The sequence below is a fragment of the Trachinotus anak genome, unplaced genomic scaffold (genome assembly GCF_046630095.1).
Source record: "Trachinotus anak isolate AG129_WGS33_773 ecotype Australia unplaced genomic scaffold, CSIRO_AGI_Tana_v1 ptg000011l, whole genome shotgun sequence".
Taxonomy (NCBI): Eukaryota; Metazoa; Chordata; class Actinopteri; order Carangiformes; family Carangidae; genus Trachinotus; species Trachinotus anak.
The window spans coordinates 1968809-1981820 of NW_027273862.1; the positions used below are offsets into that span (position 1 = coordinate 1968809).

At 42.6% G+C, this 13012-nt stretch overlaps 1 protein-coding gene across 4 annotated transcripts in view; it reads left to right on the forward strand.

The window, feature by feature from the left end:
* znf536 (zinc finger protein 536) overlaps positions 1 to 13012 on the forward strand; it is a 232160-nt gene that overhangs the window by 59663 nt on the left and 159485 nt on the right. The window contains exon 4 of one of the 4 annotated variants that reach the window (XM_071488427.1): positions 2735 to 2792. The exons of the other annotated variants lie outside the window; for them this stretch is intronic. The gene's annotated coding sequence lies outside the window, so the exon portion shown is untranslated. The remainder of the gene's footprint in view (positions 1 to 2734; positions 2793 to 13012) is intronic. 4 annotated transcript variants of the gene reach the window in all.

The following is a 13012-nucleotide window of genomic DNA, read 5'->3' on the forward strand; positions in this document are numbered from 1 at the left end:
GTTCTGTTCCTTAACCCCCACCCTGTGCCCCCTGCACCCACTGCACCCCCAACTGAAATACAAAAAAAAAAAAAAAAAAAAAATCTTATTCACTTTGTATGTAGGTCACATTACAGTGGTGTCTAGCTATTGGACATGGGCTTAGATAACTGTTTGTCGAGTATTAAATGCTTTCGCTGCCTCAGCAGCCTCTGCCACTGGTATTTCTCACACAGCTGTGCAACTGAAAGGAGGCAGCGCCGCAGCAAAAATCATGTCACACACACACAGACATGCTTTCAACTTCTGATGCTTTTTGTGTACACTTAAAAAAAATCTTGTTTGCATAAAACATTTACTTTTCACATATAAAAATGCCTTATGTGGAGCTGAAAACAGGTCCTGAAAGCAGGTTAAAGCACCGTCTGTAAATGAGGACCGTGCCGTGATGAATAGGAGGTAAACCCATTGACCTGAGGTGCTAACTCAAGCAGATGAATCTTTGCTTTTCTTTTTTCTTATCCCAGTTTGCTTTGGGTGACCTTGCACACCAGCCCTGATGCCGTGTGTTCACATAGCACCGGCCTAATGGCTTAGATAGGCCCCAGCATGGCCAATAGTTTCCACTGAAAACACCCCTCTATGTTGTTCGACCCTCACCTCCTCAGTTGTTCACTTGCTGTTTGCTATAACCACCACCACCTCCGATTTATAAGAAAAAAAAAAAAAGGCGGAGGTGTGGGGCCGAGAAGGAAATTGCACCTGCTTTTATAGCAGCGGGATCCAGGCGAGGAGTGAAGTGTTCACTTAAAGCAGAAAGGCAGGAGACAAGAGGGGCACCTCGCTGCTGTACATTTTTGCCCTCTGTTGTCTTTGCATGAAATGAAAGATGCAAGAAGTGCGTGTGTGTGTGTTTATGTGTGTGTGGTTTTGTGTGTTGTTCTCCTTTCCCTCTGTCCTTTGTATGAAATGAGCCCAGATGGTGATTGATTTTTCAAGTGCTGACATCCCTGCTTGAGAAGCACCCCTCCTTTCTACACACACACACAAAAACACACACAAACACACACACACACATGGACACACACACACACACACACACACACACACACACACACACACACACACACACACACACACACACACACACACACACACACACATACCCTTCTTTGTGCCGAGCAAGTGAGGCACACTAACATCTCGGTGCCATCATCATCTTTGTGACTGCCAGCAACCACCATTGATTGACAAAAGTATGCATGCAAACAAACAGACACAGGCACACACTCACACACGCGCACGCACACACTCACAGTCATCCAAACACACTATCACGGAGCGAGAGGTCATTTCCTCTCTGCCCATATTTGCAGATCTTGCTTTAAAAATGGCGAACATGTAAACACTGTCAAAATAAAATCCTCAAATTCATAAAGAAAATCTGTTTTGACTGGAATACTGTTAAAACCATTCGTTGATCAATTGTTCAGTTGATTGACAGAAAATTAATCAACACTCTTCATAGTGAAAGAAAAATTATTTTGATTATTTATCAAGCAAAAAAAAAGCCAAACAATTAGCTGGTTCCAGATTCTGAAATGTGAGAATTTTGCAGATTTTCTCCATTTAATTTATTTGGGTTTTGGACTGTTGGCTGGACAAAACAAGCATTTGAAAGTGGAACTTTTTATGCTACTTTATGACATTTTAAAATCAGTTAGACTAAAGAGTTTAATCGATTAATCAAAGACGTAATTGCCAGATTAAATGATAATGAAAAAAAATCTTTTAGTTTTGCCCTAGACCTTTGAAACATGAACATTTTTCATTTTATTTTTGAAGATGACAGAGACACATGTTGGCTTTTTGAAGCTTGGTATTTCAAATAAATTGCATTTTATTATAAAAGGTGCAAAAGCTGAATAAATTTTAGTTTCTCCAAAAGCAAATAAAAGAAAAACAACCTGTAAAAATGGTCGTACATATATAGACCTTTTGATAAATCACACAATAAGAAGAAAAAATAGTATAAAAGACAGTGATGGAGGAGATACAGAGGGTCTAGAGAATCTTTCTGTGGTGAAAGACGGAGAGACATCGAACGATGGCAGGCAGGGGCAGGGTAAAGTGACAGAGAGCTGTACGCCACAGCAGCCCCATTGAGTTAAAGTGGCTGTGTGGCTAAATGATGTCATTGGCTAACTAGGCGTTCTCAGGCCATTGCCTCTGTTTGCGTGACTAAATACATACAATTAAGGCCTCGGCACTTCTCAATCTCTGTGAACTCATTGTTATCCCCGGGTTCAAGTGCACTGATAATGGGGGCCAGAGGAAAACAGGCGTAGCACTGAGAGAGAGACAGAGAGCTGGTGGGTAAAATAGACATCTCATTAATAGTGGCATTCTCTTTCACCCCAACAGCGCTACTAAAGCCTTGCTCACTCATCTGTCCCCTTTTTCTGCCTGTTTTCTTTTTTTTCCCGTGGCTCTCTCTCTCCCTATCTCTCTCTCTTTTATTTTTTGCCTTTCTTTCACATTTGCAAACATTTTTTTCCTCCCTTCTTTCTGTCCCCTCTCTTACCGTTCTCCTCCTTCGTGATACGTGGTTGCCTTGTGTAAACAGTGGTTGGTTTTCACACAGTATGACACACAAACACACACACACACACACACACACACCTTTTTACTGTTGTAAGCCGTCCCCACATTGTGGATGGACGGCTTACAAAATCAATCACCTATCATTTGACAGGTTGCTCTGAAGGACAGTGGATGGGCAGGCAGACTGAGAGGAAGTAGATTCTTCTAAAGTGAGTGATTTTTTTTTCTTCACAGTCTGTATGTATTGGCTTTGATCCTATTTGAAACTAAAGAGCAGCAACTTTTATGAAAGTGTGTGTTGTAGTTTTCAAAAACTACAACACACACACCAAAAATCTTTTTTAAAAAGTGCAAAATCATTCTCAAAGGAAATAGCTGGCCCTCAGTGTTGCTCATCTACAGGAGTGGAGGTCACATTGTGGTCCCCCTCCCATGACACACACACACACACACACACACATACAGGCCAGATCGAGTGTAATCGTCTAACGCAAGACTTCCCTGATGGCCTCAACGCTTGACAGTGATGCCCTCAAGTCTCAGAGAAAACTCTGTAACTGGAGAACAATTGCTTCTGTCTGTCTTGAGTAACTGGATCACCACGCCGTCCTCCCTACCCACAGGCACGCACACACACACCCACACACACACACAGACACACACAATCATTGTTACTTATTAATGCTCACCCACAAACACGTACATATTCTTCCTCTAAGACATAGATTTACAGAGACACTGCTAACTGGAGAGGAACAGCAGAAAGCTTACACACACATAGCAACAACCGGTATGCATGAGTGTGTATGTGTGTGTGTGGGACACGAGGTGTGTTTGAGGTGCACTGTGGGGTGGCGGGGAGGGTGGTGCGTTCTCCTCCAGTCGTCGGCGGGGCGTGGTGGCGGCAGCCTAGGTAAATGGATCTTATTTAGCGGCGCGTCAACACGTGTAAGGGGGCTTACGGCTCATTACTCTGGGCCCCGATCCTCTGTGCTCACCCACTGATGGATGGCAAGGGCAGCTGAGAGGAGGTGCAGGTGGGGGGCAGGAGAAGGAGAGCAGGATGGACATCGACCCTACCCTCCTTCCTGCCTCCTTCCCTCCCTCCATCCATCTTTGCCCTCCCGCTTTTACACTTCCTCTCCTGACTTCTTGCGTTGAATGTAATTTTTTGAGAATAAATAAGCGTGTTTATCGTCTTGACTTGCTCGAGAGGAGATCACCACCACTTCTTTTCCATTTGCACATCTACACACGTCTGTTGCACACACTGCAGGAAATAAGTCGCTTTTTTAAAATCTAGTTTTACAGTATTTTACGTTAACACAGCTGCTGATCAAACACACACTTAAGTTCCTTAACACAAACTGTCAGGTCACACAGTTTTCCTGACAAATGTGTTTATTATTCCTATAATTGTAATTATTTCCCTCCTGACTTGTGAGTGTGTATGAATGAACTAACTGACCTTCCTATTCTGTCGGTTTTATACAGCTGAAGCGTGACTGCACAATTCAGTGTGGGTGTGTGTGTGTGTATGTGTGTGTTTTCATCACATTGTCATCTCTCTAATCTCTTCCACAAATTCCTCTCCTCTCTCTATTTACTTCCAGGCACCAACTTTATTAGTAAAAATGAATCAGTGAACAAAATGCCAAAAAAAAGAAGAATTTGGTTTGAATGCCTCATACACAACAACCACAGAGAGCTTTGGACACGTCCCTGTAGGAGAAGCGTGATGGTTGTTGTGTTGTGCGCACTGGCTCTGTGTCACACTGCCATGACGTGCTGATACACCTGGACACAACAGAGCCATCAGTGATGTTGTTACTCAAGTCAAACTGTCTGCTTATCACACACACACACACACACACACACACACACACACACACACACACACACATACACACACACACACACCAAAGTTTTCATGATGAACATGCTGTTGTTCATATAGATTTAACAACTTTTTTTTTTCATTTATTAATCTTAATTTTTCTTACAGTGTTTTTATAACACACTGTATTGTGTATATTTCTTGTTTTCCTGCTGGTTGTTGATTGTGTTGTGCGTCGTTCTAGTGATACACTTGTCCCCAGTTTTTTTATTTCTTGTTTTGGCTCATCCGAGCGCAGGCTAGAAGGATGAAAGTTGTACTCTGAGGCAGATTTTAGGCCTAAAGGTTAAACCAACATGGACTTGACTCTGATGAAGACTTCACATCGAAACAGGAGCTGATTTTTCAGCCTTTTTTGGCCTTTTCAACCAGACTAGTCACTAAATTTACTTAAGCTAACATTTCATTTTCATTTTCTACAGTTTTATAAAAACATCACTAACTCAAAAATTCCACAGTGTAAATCCACCATCATCACATATATATATGCATGTACAATGTTACAAAGAGTGATTCACTTTACCCTGAGACCCCGAGATCCAGCTGAGGAGAAAAGAAACATTCAGAGGCAGTGACAGAGTGCAAACAGCCTTTTCTATTTCTTTTTACTAATTATAATTTTATCCAAACACATTGATGCATATCTACATTACATTCAACTTTTACCCTCCGCACCTGTTGTTCTTCAGAGGTCTGGGAGTGAGTGGCTGTGATTGGCTCCGTGGGTGGTAAACTGTAGGTGAGGCCTGCTGCTTTTAGACTCTCCCCGCACTTCAAACCCCAGCCCTGTGTCTGTGGTGAACTTTTAAACCCTTACATTAGCTCCCTGACACTTAATTGTTACCAGCACGCAAACCTGCGATGTAATCATCTGAGCCATGACATACAGCCACCACACACACACTCACACACGCGTACTGTATACTGCCTCCTAAGCACTGAGTCAAGTCCCTCTCTCTTAAGCTTGTAGAGCATTCCTCTCATTTATGGAAGCAGGGCCCTCCTAGTGAAGCGCTTAATTGGGTGCAGATTGCTCTTTAACCTCAGGGTTACACCACACACACAGAAACACACACACACACACACACACACACACACACACACAAACACAAACACACATGCACACGTAGGCAGAGCTAAACACACACGCACGTACACACATGCACGCTCACCACTTGTGCAGGCTGTTAACGTCTTAAGGGAAATGGAGTGTGGTTTTTACAACTCATTGGGGAGGTCAAAGGTCGGCAGATTTGTAACAGACAGTCCCTAAGGATCTGTCAGTCAAGACTAAGATGCCGTGATGACTGCCACACACAAACACACACAGACACACACATATATTTGGACGTACAGTTGAGTCTGCTTTGCTGTTTTTCTTCCTCTAGTTTCGACTGTTTCTTCAGAGATGGGAGAATTTCTTATTTCTGATGAACCCCCAGGTCTTTAAGTTTCAGACGGTTTTGGTTTTTCTAGTCACCTGAGTCTCAGTCTCAGATCTGACCATTTTAGCCCTGTACCTGCACCTGGGCTGGCTGAGACAGGCCAGTCCTGGAGTTTTCTGCCCATCACACGTGTGACTGTCTGCCTGCCCCTGCTGGGACAACTGCACCAGCCCCGACCGTCACTGAGATTAAACTCGCTCGAGACAAAGAGGAATGTGTGGTTTTGCAGGCCTCTCAGTGTTTAGAGAATTCTGAATCAGCAAATGCAGCCTCTGTACTTTGTTTAGATGTATAATTACATTTTGCATTTGTGTAATAAAATTGTAATGGTAGTGGACATAGTGGTGATTTAGATATTTTTGCATCTTTTGTTTTGGATGTGTGCACAAGTGGGTGTGTTAGTCTCTTCTCTCCTGCTCCTTATTGTTTGGGACACACGGTGAATATGTTTTGTTTTTTCTCTCTCTCTCTCTTCCTCTGTGTTTCCCAAAGTTGTCTTTTACACCTTTATCCCAGTGCATGAACTCACCTACTTACTGCCAATATTACTGTGTTCGATAGAGGAGGAGTAAGAGACTGAGAGAGACAGAGGGAAATGAGAGGAGAGTCGAAGTGAACTTTATTGTCATTCCCACCGTACGACAAGCAGTGCACAGCAGCAGAATGAAACTGTGCCGTGTGTAGCTCAGTGTGCAGATGATTGACATGAGTGAGACATAACAAACAGCAGCACAGTGTCATAACAGATTTTGGACAAATAGACAATGGTAACACTCAGATTATTACACAGTATGACAGAAACATTAACACTGGAATTAGTTATTTGAAGCAGTGAGGGTTTTATTTATCTAAACTGCTACAGAAAATAAAGCACAATTTACAGCATTTGAACATTTGATTTAATGAATGAAAGGAGACAATGAAAAAGATTTAAGAATCTATTTAAAAAAAAAAAAAAAAAGGAAGAAAGAACCCTGTTAGTGACTCAGTAATGCCCGCCAGTCCCTCCATTGTACAGGCTTATGAATGATTAAGCTACTGTAGCAACAAGGGCAGATCATATTACAGACGCCATTTTGTTAGTTCCCCCTGCAATCTTTCATATCTCCACCAGTTGTTTACCAGATTTATTCCAAACAGGATGATGGTGGTGTGTGTATTTATGTGTGTATGTGTGTGTCTGTGTGTGTGTGTGTGTGTGTGCAGCCAGGGTGGCATGCTCAGAGTTAATGCCACAAATTGTTGTTAGATGCAGGTCTCCCTCTGCCATGCGTTTTGGACAGGAAGGCAACGTGATTGGCTTTGTTCAGTCTTCCTGGCAGCCGACACCAGCTGACATCTGTTCCCTCCTAACCACTCAGACTTATCTCCATCAGGGAACATGCACACACACACACACAGACACACACACACACACAGACAGAGAGGCAGGCACACAAGAGAACAGACATGTGCACGTACTGATTCACACAGTCACACACACACAACCATACTTATGCTTGTGAAAAGAAGGGGGAAAAAAAGGGCACACACACTGAACACACTCACACCACTCTCACTTTCACACATGAGCTGATTTAAAAAGTTTAAAGTAGCAAATCAGTGGATTCACATGTATCAACTGCTTCAAAACACATACAATGCTCAAAAACGATACACACACACAACAACCACTGTATGTACAGTACACATATACATGAAGCATGTCTGCATTCTCGTATGTCGCATTGTATTGAAATGATGGAGAAAGAGGAGACGAGTACAGAAAGCGGCTGATTTGCTTATGCATTCAGGGCTGATTGTGGCCGCATTGCACATCTTATTGCATTGCTAATTTATATTATTGGCGGCTGAGTCGCTGGAACGGACGCCTGGGCGTATATCTTAGACATGTGGAATCTGAAGGCAGAGTGGCACAAACACTCTCCGGGTAGACGAATAAAGAATTTCAGTCAGTTTTGCCTCTCTTAAGCAAATAACCGTCTGCAGAACTGGCTGGTGTATAAAAGACTGCCTTTCTTTTCCTCTGAGATGAGAGGATGAAAAAAAGTAGAAGAAGAAGAAGGGGCGGGTGGAGAAAAAAGGACAGAGGTCTGCAGAGTGAGAGGGGGAGGCTGTTTGAAATTAGCCCTCCACTCTGGGGTCCTGGGAAATGAACGTGACATGTCCAGATTTGGTGTTTTTGTTGCAATTACAAGAAAACACCAGATGAATTCTTTGCAAGCCATGTGTGCTGGTTTGTGTATGCATGAGCGTGTGTGTATGTGTGTGTATGGAGAAAGTGTACACATATGGATGTGTGTGCATGCTCGTGTGTGTGTGTGTGTGTGAGCAGGTGGCGGGCATATTTGAAGATGACAGTAGGGGTCTGACCCATGCCAGGCCCAATAAAGCAGCCGTGTGATGGAGCTTATGTGACACACTATCCCTAGGGCTCTGAGGTCTCTCTTTCTCTCTCCCTCACACACGTGCACAACACACAAACTCACAGTGCCTCATTTCCCCGGTGTCGCTCTCCCGTCAGATAGTGAAAGCTGCATTCGCTGCTGCGGGCGTGCACGTGAGGTCCCGTGTGTGGTCTGACGACGACATGCTGTATACTCAGCACCAGCGCTTATGCTATTGATCCAAGTTGTCACCTCTGCGTTTTACACACCAACTCATATTTCCACTTGTAACAACCACCTACATCTGTTTTGAAATGTTTTGAACACTGCTTACACTTGTGAAGTTGAGGTGAATCATTTGGAGTCAGGCAGTGCTGTGCTGTGCGTCACACCAAACTAGAAAAACCACAGCAGAGTACACAAAAGACTCACATGCACAATCATACAGTAATGAAATTTGAAAACAGTGTCTCTGAAAAAGCTGAACCTGACTCGTGTTCTGGGTTTGCAGTTCAGAAATCAGGGTCATTTCCACAGCTTGGTCACATGATTGAGGGATTACTCAGTAAATATGCAATATTTCAATGAGAACATTGGATGGCAAAAAGAGGTTTCATGTGTCTGCACACGCTAACCCTGTGCTAACCTCTTCTAAAACCCCAGTCTGCTCCATTTTCAACTGAGAACCAGTGAAAATCACCCTCGATTTTATACTCCTCACTGTTTGAGGCCTGAGCTGTTATAGCCTGAACAACTGTGCAACACTTATGTCTAGAACTGAAACAGGTTTAGAAAGGGGCGTCCTCCGAGTGTTGAACATACTGCCTGAGAATACAGCCATAAGGCTAACATGAAGAAAGGAAGTCAGAGCGGTTCCATCGTAGATCAGCTTGACAGTAATGCTGCGAGGCAGACACAACTGTCTCTGAGACGGAGAAGAAAACAGGTTGGATGTTACCTGTCAGGAAGACAAAATCCATCTCGTCTCACGGCTCGTACATCCTCTCTGAAGCTCTGCCTCGCTCACGCCCTCCGTCGTGCTGTCGGGAGACCAAGGCTCCTTGCATGTATTTCATCAGGCAAGCACAGGGGAATGGTTTTTTTGTGAGTGTGCGGTCACACGTAAGCTACAAGATACCTTTTACTTTTTTTTTTTTGAAAAACGTGTCCAAGCAGTTGCTTTTAACAGCAAAAAAAAAACAGTAACATTTTTCAGTCAGGCTTTTGCAAGCGTCACACAGCACTGAGACTGTCCTTGTGGAGTGACTAATGACCTTTTAATGGCTGCTGATGACGGCCTGTGCTCAGGCCTTGTTCCTCTGGACCTTAGTGCTAAGACAGGCTGAGGCACTGGTTCAGCCTTAAACTTCATACCTATTAAACAGGAGTTCCTCTGTCTCCATTAATAGCTACATTTCATCTTTTTGTCCATTTAAGTACGGTGTCCCCCAGGGTTCAGCTTTGGGACCCATTTTATTTTCTCTGTACATGCTCTTCCCTGGACATGTTATCCATAGGGATGGTATTTTCTTTTGTCGTTATGCCGATGACACACACATGTTCCTGCCTGTCAGAGCCCCTGATGTTGAGTCCACTACATCACTGCCGATGTGATGTCAAGAACTACTGAACTCAGCCTCCAGACCTTTAACAAGATTCACATCACATCCTGGTACTGGCTTTCAGGATGTTTTAAATCTGATTTTAAGATCCAACTGTTGATTCATGACCTCTCTCCGTGTCTTATATTGGATCCCGTAGTCACATATAAGCCAGTACATAGGCAGAGATCCTCGGGCAGAGGTCTTTTTTATCTGTACCCGAGGCCTCGCTGAAAACTGGAGGTGATGCAGCATTCTCAGTCAGAGCCCTGAAGCTGTGGAACGAGCTGCCTGAGGAAATCGGGTCAGCAGAATCAATGACCTCTTTTTAAAACATACTTTCACTATCAGAGAGCTTTTACTGATTTTACTTGATTTTTATTGATTGATTGATTTTCTTTCTTTGTTCAAATGCCCTTTTACTTCACAACAATGGCAAACAGGAACACCACAGGATACAAAGGTGAGGGGAAAGGGAAGGTGTTACAACTTGCTGCTGTTCAGAAGACAGTTGAACTCTGAAGTTTTCCTTTGTCACTTAATGTTATTAAAATCCTTCTAGCAGTTCATCTTATCTGAAAACAGGAATGACACTTAGACTAAAACCATCTAAACTCTACATCAGCCCTTTCACTTACTGTATTCTTAAGCTGGAACACATTTACCTGATGTGTCCATTGAAATGTCCAATTTAGGGCCAACATCTAACCTAAAACACTAAACCATATTTAAATGCCTCCTTCATATTTCAACACACAGTTAAAAAAACAAAAAAACACCTTTAAAAGAAGAGCAGGAAGATGTTTCTGCTGATCTGGTCTTTCAGTTCGCTGCCAATTACTCCCCATCTCATTTGCTGCTGCAGTAAACCAGACTGAAAACAAGTGACTTGATGTATTTGCACACATTCTGTTCAGCAGTGCAACTTGCTGGAAAACAAGACCTGCAAGATAAAATCAACTGACTGACTGACTGTCTGTGGTGTGCATGCATGCAAACACTGCAGTTGCAATCATCCATCTTCTCATTTAGGCTTTTTTTATGCCTAAAACATGGATTCTGTTATTTCATACCTGAAGCTCCAGTGGAGCCGAGCACAGGGTCTGATTCTTCCCTGCGCTTCTTTCCTCATTATGTGTCTGATGTTTACCGTGATGGCTGCATGTTGGAGAAGAAGTATTATGCTCTTTCAGCGATTTATTTAATTTCACTTTAAGTCACAAGTTGCACATCTGTTTGTGGATGTTGGAGGCCGGGTCTTGGGTTTAGCATTTGGCTGTGAGCACTTGAAGAGAGGTATTTTGGTAAAATAAGTTCATTTCAAATATAACAAACAAATTTAGAAGAAGAAGACTAAAGTTTCTCTCAGAGGGAGTGAGTATAAGGGTCTAATGTAGTTAAATACAGTAGGTGTAAGCTAAAAGCTTTAATTAACAGATGAGACCTCAGGCAAAGAATAAAATAGCATTCAATGTCAGAATGACAATTAATGGCAGTCATTGCTCTTGATAGGACTAAAGATACTTGGTCACATGACACAGATCGCCATCTCCATGGCATTTTGATTGAAAGGTAACACAGAGAGGAGGAGACAAAGAGACAGTGGCCATACTCTGGTAATCAGGTAACAATCTGGGATTTGATCATCAGTGCAGTTTGGAGAAGCACATTTCTGATCACTGCAGAAACACATCTCTGACAGCTTCCTCCTTATCTCTGCTGATGTGCTTAAGTCTACAAGTTTTTAAAGAAGAGCAGTGATGTTGCACTAATTTGCATCCAAAACCATAAAAAGACAGATAAGACACTTTCAGCTTTGTTTGTATTATTTCTTTATTTCTTTGCTTTCTTTCTTTTCTCCCCTTTTCTTTTCTTTTTCTTATGAACTAAATAATTACTTAAGCATAAATCCTACTGTCTATTAATCTTCACTGAGAAAGGAGGAACTAAACACACAGAGAAAGAGGTTTTCTTTTTATATGTTTTGTGCACAGCATGTTTAAAGTTGCAAGACTCTCTCATGAGGATTTTTCTTGCTTCTTTTTCCCTCCCTTGTTTTTTCCACAAAGATAAACTATCCTTAATGTGTTAGGGTTCGGTAATTGGTCAATCAGCCTAGTATTTATAGTGATTTCACCTGTTAAGATGACATAAAAACAGTTTGATCTCAGCTGATGTCATGTTCAAGTGTTCAGGAAAAAAAACACTTGTAATGTCTGAAAAAAGCTCAAGGTGGTAAAATATTTCGTCTACCGGTCTCTCCCCCTCGAAGCTCTGTCTGTGAAAAAGTGTGAACTAACAAGTGTCCAGCAGCTTGTAACACAAAGGGCCATCTACACATGTTATTCAAGAGAAGCAGTGGAGTCTGGCCAGGCATTGCCGTTAAAAAGAGCGAGGGGGGGGGGGGAGTGAATGAGCCATGCTGTATAGTGATTTGCCATTTATAATTGGCCCACAATGGTAGATGGTGGCTGGCAAGGACTATTTTTTTTTTTTTTTTAAACACAATCTGTGCCTGCGGTCGGGGCGATGCATCGCTAATGACAGAAAACCAGAGTGGTGTGGAAGCACAACAGCGCCTGGTGGCTACAAGGCCAGTATTCACAAATATGTTCACAATCAGATTTCAGATAGACGATGTTTAATGGTAACACATCATCAAATTGTGGGCAGTTTTTATTTTAAGTGCTTATTTTTACAAGTGAAGCTTTGTCATCAAAAGTCACATTGCACATTAAGGAGATTAAATACTTTGCCAGTGACGCTATGCTCCATTCTCCACACAGTTCACACTCACTCGCACTGGGAGCTACACATTGAAAATACTGGAGCAGTTGGGGGTGAAGGTCAGAGAGGGAACAACATGCAGAAATACATTTTCAAAAACACAGATCTTATCCAAAAGGGATCGGAGGAAACTCAGACCCAGTCTGCTATAGACCAGAGGACAATTCAACCCAGTTCAAAATCAGACCCATGATACGACAGCATTTAACATGTTTAAACAAAAATAATTATATTTATTGAATCACTTACAGACAAGATGGCACATGTGTAGCCTCATCCACTACAGTCCAGCCAAAGCAAAGACAGAATATG